An 11,909-nucleotide genomic window follows, 5' to 3' on the forward strand; every position below is an offset into this window, starting at 1 on the left:
AGTGTGGTGCATGGAGACATGTCACTGCTGGAAGGAATGGGGACTCAGCAGCTGGATAACGCTATGACAAGGCACTTAAGCTGTCTTGCCAGGCACCAATTTGTGTTCCAATTTGAGCCCCAAAAAGGGCCCTGTTAAGCCAATGAATACAACTCATTAATTAAATATTCATGTAGTCTGTATAATCTTTTTGATCCTTTAATCAAAGCTCAAACATAGGCTGTGCTATAATTTGTAATGTAAACCTGATCCATGTCAGAAAGCAATTGGCCCGGCTTTATAATACATTCTGTTAGTAGAGAGTAACCAAACTGGCCTTTCTCAGTGAAGTGAAACATTGCTTAAGACAGGTACCCAGTTACTCTGCAGGAGCCAGATATACTGTACTGCAGGTTGTATTTTATAAGCCAGTGGAATTATTCCTGATCCCACAATCTGAAATCTGCTACATATTTCTTTAACCCTAGAATTCACAAACAGTGGATGTTAGATTACCAGACATAAACCGTAGCCAAGCATGTTGTATTTCCAAAGGCGTGATAATTTAAGAAGTGACTTCTTGAGGGAAAAACGATGTATAAGCATAAAATGTTTTGTGCCGTCAGAAAGATAACAGGACAGCGTTTATATGATCAGATGAGGTAAGTGCTGTGTAGGCACAACGTGAAAAGAGCAAGCCTACAAAAGGAGTGGTTGCTTTTGGACTATCAGCTTTGGAGGAGTCGCCTTATGGTTCAGGCATATTATAGTTGCCTAGTGTTGTCAAAATGACAAAAGTTGAAATACCTCTGCTTAATCTGGACAACCTGACTGGAATTTGTACATATGCATTTAGGAGGTGTGCCTATCTACAAGCATAGCTGTATGCTCCATGAGGGAGAGCTAGAGGAGCAGTCTAATTACTCACCAATGCTTGTGTTGATAAATATGAATATTCTTCATGAAGAGTGAGAATCCTTTGTTTAGCTTGAAAGTTTACAGCTTTTATATTCTATGCCCTTAGAGAATAGCTAAGCGTGGTTTACAAGTTTTCACGTGCTTTGGGAGAGCGAGGGTACTCTGTTGCTTGTGGACTGGAGAGTACTAGCCTCTTGAAACAAACGTTAATTAGGATGATTCATTTTTCTACTGGAGTGTGAACTTAGCCTTGCTACGTTTGATTGTCTGAAGGATCCAAGTGCCATATAAAGAATGGATAATTAAGAAGAGATGCCATTCACACAGGAAGAACAATCTAACTTGGTTGACATTTTAATTACCAAGGTCCTTATGGAAGATTTCCTGTCATCCATCAACTAAAAAGATTTGGTTTCCACTGATAGCAACTCTATTTTTTGTTTCCTTCATCATCTTTGATGTTGCAAAAGGTACTGCAAATTTATAGGACACGCTGCATTGTCAGGTACATGTTTGAGAAACTGCTTAGCATCAGAGGGTAAACAGACTAATAAATGCATGTAACATTGCATGGGCAGTCAGATAAACAGCTTAATTCCTTTTCTAGCTGACTACAAATAAAGGTTTTTATTTATCTGTATGGAAACTGTGAGTACAGGCATCTTAGCATCTTCTACGAATATCCTCTGAACTGTTATCTGCTCAGCTGTACCTTTAGATTATTCTAGTTATTTCAGAAAATGCCATTGGAGTTCTGTGTTCCCAAGCTCTCTTGTTCTGAGGTATGCTCAGGTACTGAAACTGCATGTTTTAATTTCCATGTGTGATCATATTACAATAAGAGTTCACTACATTCTTCATTTTTTAAAGCTGCTTATATTTTATAACTTAAAATCGAGTACATACTTGTCTACTGCAAGACCATAGCTTACAATGGAAATATGAGGAAGATTGTCCTGCAATTGTAGTGTTCAGTAATGAAGACAAAATATAGGAGCTTGAAGATGAATTGATATACTCCTAGTATCTAACATGGTAATGAGTTGACTCAGGTCACATACAGATTTGTATTTTTTGACTACTTATAATCCCATTTTTCTCATTTCCATTGCACAGTGGTAATCCTATTGAAAGCACTGGAATGGTTTTGGTAAGGTCTAGCCAAACTCTGGAGGCTCCTCTGCGCCATCCCCTCCAGAATTTTGCCTTCCTGATTGTTCCTGCTTGGAATGAGATGTATTTAGCACAGAATTAATGACGTTAAGGAGGGAGATGCTCTTGTATGAGGTGATGTGAGGCTTGCCAAATGCTTATTTAGACTACGCTAATGCACAGCGGGTTGTGCAAAAGGGAGCCTGCCAGCGACCTACTGGTGCTGCCGTTGGCTGGCTCTGTCCCCAGCCTCAGCTCTCACCCCTGCTGATGCCAGTGCCTGTGGCTGTGAGCAGGTGCCCCCATGCTGCAGGGCAAACCCTCTCCCTGCTCTGCCTAGAAAGCCAGAGCAGCTGAAAAATAACCTGGTCTTGCTTTACTCTATGGCTGCTTGCTATGAGTTAACTATATAAAAGATAGATGCAGAGAGGAAGGTGGCCAAGGTGTGAGGACTAATTTTATTTTGCTGAAATATTTGAAATTTATTTTTATTTATTTAAATATTTTTATTTATTTAAATATTTTTATTCACTGAAATTTATTTAACCCTGAAGGTATAATGACACTGAGAGGACACCTAAGTTACCCTGCAAATGTTCGTATTCCCTGCTTGTTGGTGATGTGTTAAGCTATTAGAAATGTTTGCTTGAAAGGTGTGGTAATGAGATCTAGCTGAAAAGTCCACAGTTCAGATGTAGACTTTTATTTGACCAAAAAGGTAATTGATTTATACCATGATTATTGCCCTTTGAGTATGTTTATTGAGTATTGAAACACCGACACCTAAGGACTGTGTTTCTGGTTATGACATTGCAGTGAATTAAAAAGCACAGTAAAAATACCTGTGGTAAATATGAAGTATAACAGCAATAAAGAGTGTGTATATGAGTATTTTAGGTTCTCAGACCTTTGTCACATTCTGCTTATTCTAAGCACTGAAAACAAGAGATTTCAGTACTGCTGAATTGTTTGAAGGAAGAAATGCCAAAAGAAAATTCAAAAATTTACAAACTACCCTCCAGTGGGAAGAAAGACTTCCTGATGAGATCTATAGCAAAGCCCTGCCTGAATGTAAAGAGTTCACAAGCATAGTGACTTTCACAGGAACTTTTTTTTCCACCTTTTTTTTTTTTTTTTTTTTTTTTTCACAGCTAGGGTAATTACTTGAACCAGTCACCAAATGCTAAAATAGTAAGAGTTTTCTAGCATACAACTAATTTACTAAAAGATACCAATCTTTTCATTGGCAATTACTGTGCAAGAATCACCCAGTGAAATTGAAGTCAGACAATATGGTCAAAATCTGAAGCTTAGAATGGGGATCATGCTTTGTAATGGCTCTGTGAACACTTTGCCTAATTTTAGACAAGAAAGTGCTCAATTTTTTCCTTATTTTATCCTAATAGTACCTATCTTTGGCAGGCTAATTTAGGAATGCTACACCACAATATGTCTCTGTTCACTTGCCACGAGTGAACCAAAAGCTCCCTACTGTGGAGACAAATCTCACAAGTTTAAGCTGCAGAATAACTTGCCAGAACGATGAGAACAAGCCCTAAATAGCGCACTTGGGACGCAGCACAGAGCCAGCCACCTCACACAGCTTCCACCCACTCTCCCCCAGTAGCAGGGAAAGGAAAAGACATTTTTAAATGGTTTAAAAAAATTAAAAATAATTAAACTTGGTGCAAGTCGAGGTCACTGACTTTTGAATTGTTTCATGCTTAAACCTCACTTTATTAGGGTCCTGACAGACTGTATCAGAGAGTTATCATCAATACTACCTGCAGTGTAGGAACGAAATAAATCCTTAGAGGGAGGGGACAGAGGTTAAAAAGAAGGGGAGGGAGAGCTTTAGTTTGAATTTGCACCTGGAGAGTGGAAGAAATTGGGAGTGCTGTGAGGACCTTCCTTCCCTGAGCCAGGGTTTCTTTCCCTTCCTGCTGCTGCTGAGTGCTACAAGGATGGGTCTTGGTGGGTTTGTGTCCCTACTGCCTGAGTCCTGCGAGGTGCAAGGACTCCTCTCCTCTTCCTCGTGCAGAAGGGCTCCCAGGGATACCAAGGAGGTGAGGCTGAAGGCAGGCCCTGGGGAAGAGGGAGATGACAGCAGGGCTGTACTGAGGCTGCTCACTGTGCCATGTGCACCATCATCCAACTCTCCTCCTCGCCCCATCGGGCTGGCAGGGGCATGCAGCACCTCCCTTTCAGACATTGCCTTGCCATGGAAGCTCCCCAAAGGAGGGCCCTGGGGCTGGAATACAGCCAAGGCCTAGCGGGAAGCTGGGGCGTACAGTTGCTGCTGGGTCTACTGCAGCCCTGTACAACAGATCCCTGGAGACCCCTAAGCCCCTTGTAAAACATCAGTCCTTGGCCCTGAATTCTACAGTCCCCTCTCCTGTAGCTTCATCTCCTTCACACCACTGTAGGGTCTGAGCTTGCCCATCCCACAGCCTACTGTTACCCCAGCATGTAGTCACATGTTGGCAGCAGAGCTGAGAGCTTGGACAGCTTTTCTGGGAGAAGGAGTTTGACAGCGCAGTAACATTACCCCGGAGGTGCCCCATTCTTCGAGGCTGTGTGAGCTGGCATGACTGGGTAAGTGCAGACACTTTCCTTTGGGGCTCTGTGACCCTACTGTAGCACCAGGGTGGTGTATCAGCATGAGAGTGCAATTTTTGGCCTCCCAGCTGGCTGTGTAAGGCAACAACTGTACGGCACTTTCTGTCAGATCTATGTTGCTCACATGGGTTTCAGCTGAATGCAGAATGCTGCCAGTGCATGAAACAAGCCTGCCTGGGAGAGTGCACTCTGCTTCAAATGGCAAAAAGGCTGTCTTGGTTGTGGGTGTAAGTGCGTTACCCTATGCACAAGAGCAGTCACACTGTGTATGTTCGGGCACCTGATTTAGGAACATAGCTGCGCAAGGTTCCCTGTATGGTCTGTAGAGACAAAAATCCTTCCTCAGAGAGAGATTCAGGGCAGCAGCTCAACTGCTCTTCCATTCAACATAATAAAAATGACACGGTAAAAGCTCTAAGCAAGTAATTGTTATAAAAGGTCTTCACAGCATTTAAGTGGTCTGGTAAATACCTGCATTTGCTCTCTCAAACACAGAGCTGTAAGGTCTGTGTTCCTTTTCAGCTTCTTCAGTCTATCATGATTTTTTTATTGGGCTGTGGTGTATGGAATGGAAAAGTAAAACTTGTGTTTTATGTGTTGCTGTTTTGCCACTTTCAGCCACAGTAGAATACTTACGAATGTGAGATGACAACAAATATTTAGTCATACAAGTAACCAAGATGGTTGTATCTGGGAACAAAAGGAATGGATAATTCATCATTCTAATAGTTTTGGTGTGCTGGAAGAGACTGTGTGGCTCTGCAGCAGAGAAGTAAACAGAGAAGCACTCCCAGTCCCTCAAGCTGCGAAGATCAGATAAAGACTAAGCTGCTGCAAAACAAGTTTACATGAGCATTGCCACTATGATGGGTACAATAAGAGTTAGGAAAATACAAGTGCAGCAAGAACAGGCAAATGTGTGTGTGTGAAAAGTCTTGGCAGTATACATATTCCCTAAGGTTAGTGTGAGGCCAGTTTTTCAACATTTTATTTTTTCAAAAGTTTTAGCAAGTTTTCTCTTTTGAAAATTAGTGTAGCTTTTTTTTCTTCTTCTTCTTTTTTTTTTTTTTTTTTTTTTTTTCCTGCATTAGTTTTGGTCTTGTCCAAAAATGTCAAACAGCACTGCAGTCTTGATGATCAGCTTTCAAAAAAAGCAAAGCAAGGCTTTTGTGGTTTTTAAGTTCAGAAGACACTATTAAAATCGTTTACTCTCATCTCTTCTACAGGCTGTCGAACCTTATCCAGTTAATTCTGCATTATACCATTACCTCCTCCTTGAATTACATCATCTTCCTTAGAAACTCACATAGGTTGTAGGATTAAAATCTATCTTTAGTTGGTGCATGACTTTGTCTCAGAAATGCAGAGGACTATGCATAATATGATTCATTTTATGTGCTTGCAGACAAAGACACAGCTGAAAAGCTCCAGCTTAACATTTTCCCTGCCAGTTCAGTTCTGCAATTTATTTTTTGTAACTTGAAAGTAAGGCAGGGCCAGCAAATTACACTAGTGTTTGCTCACTAGCTTTCTCAGTCATCAAAATCTGTTTATGGTCACTCTGAGACCATCAATGAGACCATCAAATACTTAGATTTATGAAGATATTAGAAGTTTTTTTTTTTTTTTTTTTTTTTTTTTTTTTTTAAAGCTGCTATGAGAAGACTTCACATTCTTAAGTTAACTTTTGAGAACTAAAGTAATCATTTTTTTTTTCTGTAAGAATTTAGATTTGCAATGACTTTCCACTGTGCAATTATTCATCAGAAGTTGTGAAGGTACAGATATATAAAATCCAAGCAAATCTAGAGTTCAGTCTTGGTGAATGCATTTCTTTAATTGAGCTGTCTTTAGCAAACATTGAAGTCTAAGCATCTTTAAAACCAGGCCTGAACACCAAGGTACTATGTATTTACACTAGGAAACAGCATATCAGACACTGAGACCTTACTTTGGCCCAAGTTAATTAGGAAAAAATAAACCTGTAAAAATCAATTGAGTTTGTTTCCATATCTGGCTAGAACAGAATAAAATTGTAATATTCTGGCTAACTTTGTTATCTTAAATTTATGTTGTTATCTATAGTAGAACAGGTTTTCTGTTTTGGAAAATCTGGATTTTAGAGGCTTCCTTCCATTCAAATAAGTTTCTGATTTTAGTGGTGTTTTTTTTTTTTTTTTTTTTTTTTTTGCCTGGGGACCTTGGCATCCCTCTTTGAATTTTGACATTGATCAAGTGTCACTTTCTGGGGTATTCAAGCAGATTAGGAAAATGTTTCTGAAGGCTAACTAGAGGGGATTCAATCTCAAAGCTGGATGCATAGCCAGCCACTTTCTCAATTTTAGAGAAACAGAGTTACCGATTCAGTTTGTGACAAGTTACTATTCCTAATAAAATGATTCCTAGGATGACTTTGAAAACATGAAACCAGTCACCAAAAATACATTATTAAATAAAAAGAATTGTTACTATAAGCCAAGTACAAAAATGGATTTTCTAGCATTCAGCAGTATGTATGTGTATGGTTGACCATAAGAAATAAAGTTAAGGATGGAAAAAGCTAAAAATTTGCTGGTAAAATTTAAACTGGAATAATGAATTAGTACAGAATTGAGTGGGAGAACAAAGTGGGCAGTCTGAAACAGTAACTGGTATAAAATACTAAAAGTATGTAAATGTCATGTATAGAAAACTTTAGAGTGACAGCCCTGGAAGGTACAAATTGACATTGTATATCAAGAAATCTTATTAAGTAGGTAGAAGTACTGAGATACTGTAAGAGTAGAAAAAGTCCAAAAAGGAAAGAAACGGGACAGTCAAACTTCTTTATCATAACAGTCATTTAAGTAGGTTCAGCTTTCAGTTCCCTGTAGGCTGCTAATTGCATATCCACCTGCCATCCAGTTCTGAAATTAGGCCTTTGTGTTCTTGATAAACTGGTCATTTAAATACTGAATACATGTAATATTACTGAAGGAATTAGGGCTATATTGTATCCAAAGGTTTCTTTTAACTGGGCGAAATTTTCTTTCCTTAAGGTGAAAAAGAGTACAACAGGTGAAAATCTTGTTTTTGTCAATATTCATCCTTTCTTAGGCTTTCCAGCATCTTAATAAAGATCATCCTACGTCTGAATAGCATTAGTGTATTTCTTGTGATTCTTTTAAATGCATCTTTCTGTTGTTACAGGGTTAATGTGAAATTTTCTCCTGACTAAAGTTAAAAAAATTACATGACAACATGAGAAAAAAGAATTCTATCTGGGAAGAAGACAGACTTACTAGTGGACAAGAACACCATTTAGTACAGAGGGTTTCCAAATCTGGATTTCTTCAGAAAGTCTGAGAAGCCTGGCATCTTCTTTACAGTGGATTCTGGTGTCTGATAATTACCCAGGGACAGTGGTTACTGAATTACTTTCTGCTTGAAGATTTCAGTTTGAAAACATAGGTATAGAAAGAGAGATTAATACTATCAGCATCTATGTTGTTTAGAAAAACAGGGTCAAGTTACACTCACTCATATCACTGGAAGTCCTTAGCTTAACACTGTTTCAAGATAGCGTTGAAATTTATGGACTAAAAATATCCACTCTAAGTGACAACTAAATGGAATCAGACCTATAAGGCTGTTTTATGTAACACAGAAAGGGAAAGAAAAGCCAACAGAGCCAGACCAAGAAGGAATCTTTCCATCAGTTAGCATAACAGACTTTTAGATTTCATCTCTTGAGATTTATGTTTACCACTACCCCTAAATATGTGTATGAGTATCTGGAGAATAGTACCAGCCAGGAGGCACACAAAATATATAAACTTTCTAGTCATCTGAAAGAAATTTTACGGCTCCTTACCTAGTCAGAGCTCTAAGGGAAGGCAAGAACACAGCTGAGAGCTACATTTTGGCCATAGTTCTTGCACCTGAGACTGGGCTGTGTAAGCTCAAATATCTTAAAATTTAATTTTCTTACCAAAAAGTGGGCTGTTAATGGAGGTAGAAAAAAAAACACTTTTTATTAAGCAGAACCCAGCATGTACAGTATACACATACACTCTTTGGGACACAGAAGTAGTAACCATCTGTACAATGAAACCCCTTCAGCAAGCAAAATTTGTGTTCACATCTCAGTTTCTGAGATGACCTTGTTCTCAGATATTGTCTAACCTTTTTCCAAGCAATTTTATTTCTCCTGCTGTTCTGATGTCTCTGTAACACTGCTGTTCTTCACTGTTTTGGTATGTGTTGTAGGACCCAGCGTGTCAAATGACATAGTATCATGTCTTCCTGTTGTTAAATGTCCTTTGCTTGAAGGATTACTTAAGCATCAAACTGGCATCACTTCTTTTGATACAAACACTAAGAGCATGAGAGTTTTTTGGGGGGCAAGGGACTTCCTCCTGGTTTGTATAAAGCACTGTATAACTGTATAAAGCACTGCATAACTTGATGGCCAATATAAACTGTTTTTTCAAATTTCATCTTTGATCCAATGGAGCAAGCACTTACCTAACTTATAAAAATGTTTTGTTCTTTGTGATGATTTTTCCCTAGGATATCACCTTAAGAGATTAGCGCTGTTTCTAAAGCTTTGATGTTCAGTGCTCACATCTGATCCTCTGAAATGAATTTTCCAGGAGACAGGATCTGATACAAAGGTAATGATTTCTCAGTCCGAGTGCATGGCACACTCACTCTCTTCAATGCTGTTTAATTCAATGCCATTTTAAAAATGTCAAACCCATTCTGAACAATTGCATGTTCCATTTTTCCAGTAGAGAGTGTTAATTCTCTCAAATGAACTGAGTGTGACAGATACCAGTCAAGAGCTCATTGCTCATTTCAGAAATGCTTGAATACTACGGTGTTGAAGGGAAATGTTATGTAAAACAGAAGGGTTGCTCAGAACTTGCATGGCAATGCTCAAATATCTGCATTAACTATTGCAGGAGACACCCTTTTAGAATCAGACCTTGGTGCATTAGATTCAATAACATACAAAGCTAAGGAATTTACTCCCATGCTTACTACTTTTAAATACTATCACATGAGGCTATTGATGCATTGCTTTCAATTGGACCAGATACACAAGAACATAAGCACAAGGCACAAATGTGATTTTTTACAAAGCTTTCTTATATACGGTTTCTTAAGACTTTCTTGTCAAAAGACATTTTTCTTCTCTGGCAAATCAAGGAATGAAAGTGATGGCTGACACTAAAGGGATTTACTGGTTGTATTCCAGGTCTTGGATATACTCTCAAAACTGTAAGTTAAACAGCAAATCATAACTTGTAATGCAAACTGTAGAGCAAGCCTCTTCTTTCTGTGGTTTTCACATGCAAACCAGAATAACTAGATATTCTATCTGCACTCAAGGAAAATCAAAGCTAGAGTAAGCAGCAAATGGGGGTGAGATGCCAGGTCATTGGCCAAGATGAGCAGTCTGCTCCTGGTAAAATAATAATAATGGTGGAAGGTGTTGCTATGTTACTGCAGGGGGCATATATCTCACTGGGGCATCTCAGGAGATGTTGAATCAGAGTAATGCCCATGGATGCATCTGATCTTGCTCCCATGGGATGGCACTATCCCTCCCCACTGGAAGTAGATGTGGTGCTGTGCAAACGTAGGATGCTGTGCATCCTTCTGGATGTTCCTGGGTATGTTCCTGGGTGTTGCACTGATGGCTTTCTGTAACCAGGAGAACAATTTCCTCTCCCTCCCTATTTTAAATTGCAGACTTTCATCTAAGGCATTGTTGTCAGAAAATTGAGAGATATGTATTTGGTTATGGTTGAATTGCTATCCATAGTGACACCAAGAAGCATCAGATGCTTGAACAGAAAGTTTTCTATGGCTGTTCAGGATCAAACTGAAAAAAATACCAACAGAATTTGGATCATAAAGCAAATCTTCATCTCCTCTCACCTCCTCAGGGCCTGACTGCTGGCAAAGAGATTGGGGTGTTTATCTTTTACTGTTCTTATGTAGCAGTGTTCTTGTGGAGTGTACTGTGCTAACTGTTCCCCTTACAGCCCTGGGCTATCTTCAGTGGTACTGTTACACTTCCCTGTACATCTATATACTCCCAACTTACAATCAACATGTATTTAAATTGTCTGTAATGGAGTTTTATAGTCTGAGCACTGTATATTTGGGGGAGGCATGCAAAACCAATTTCCTGGCATACAGGGTATCCATGAACAGTGTCGCTTTCCTTACCCTCTGTACTTCTCTGTGAACAGTTGTGCAGTCCAGCATGGTTCTCAAAGCAGCTCAGTGCAGGCCTGACTGCATCATTTCCTCACATAGCACCTTGCTTCACCCCATGGATGTGACTTGCTGCTCTGTCCCTGTAGGTAGCTATGGCATTGCCTTTTTTTTCTGCCTTGCTTTTCTTTTTCTGGTCACATACTGAATTTTGTTTCATTTTAGAAAATGGGCAGCAAGCATATGAAGAGGTATTTTTTACTGCTAATGTCACTGCAGATGGGAGCGTAGTCTCACTGAGAAATCTACTTTGGATGTATTCCATTAAATGTAGTGAGAGAAGGCTTTTTCAGGAGCATGTAGTTTCTGTGATTCATACTCTGGTCAAAAAGATGGGGCTTATATATTTATATAGCTGCTGAAATAAAAATAGACACATGCTTAGTGAGGCCATCCAGTTGCTGGGGCATGGGCTGTGCACATCAGTTGATTCATGTATTTTTTCTGTTGCATTTTTCGTTCTACAAAAGTTCCCCTTTGGTACCTTTATCATCTCAAAGTCATCTAGGAGAATAAGAGGAGGGGGAGGAGGATAAGAGGAGGAAGAGGTACTTTGTATAACAACAAAATTCTAATATGTATTCTGCCAAAAATTCAGTAGTAATATCTTGAATAATGCATGCTTAAAAGAAAAAAAAATTAGTTATCATATCTTTGTATGATAACTAAATTCTTAGTTATCATACTAAGAATTAATAAAGAAATTAATAAAGCAAAATCATTTCAGCTTGATAACTAGTTTTAAAAATTTGTAAGAGACAATTAGTTTCTGGGTGGTGAAGTAATATCCTGAAGAAAGTTGAACCTTTTAAAAGTTGAACAAATGAACCTCAACAAAACAGTATGGAAACTGCAACTGGTAGCAATATTGGGGTGACTAGAAATCTTTATTATCTCTAGATCTAGTCTTTACTATGTCAAGATCCAGTAAGATCAAGATTAAATCAAGGGTACATCCTTTTGGACTTTTA

At 38.9% G+C, this 11,909-nt stretch overlaps 1 long non-coding RNA gene across 1 annotated transcript; it reads left to right on the forward strand.

The window, feature by feature from the left end:
- Window positions 1-3,852: 3,852 nt before the first annotated feature.
- LOC137853664 (uncharacterized) lies at window positions 3,853-11,567 on the forward strand. Its single transcript, XR_011094639.1, has 3 exons — window positions 3,853-4,644; window positions 9,220-9,933; window positions 10,914-11,567. It is a non-coding gene; the product is annotated as an uncharacterized lncRNA (long non-coding RNA).
- Window positions 11,568-11,909: the final 342 nt, after the last annotated feature.

The sequence above is a fragment of the Anas acuta genome, chromosome 3 (genome assembly GCF_963932015.1).
Source record: "Anas acuta chromosome 3, bAnaAcu1.1, whole genome shotgun sequence".
NCBI classification, from domain to species: domain Eukaryota; kingdom Metazoa; phylum Chordata; class Aves; order Anseriformes; family Anatidae; genus Anas; species Anas acuta.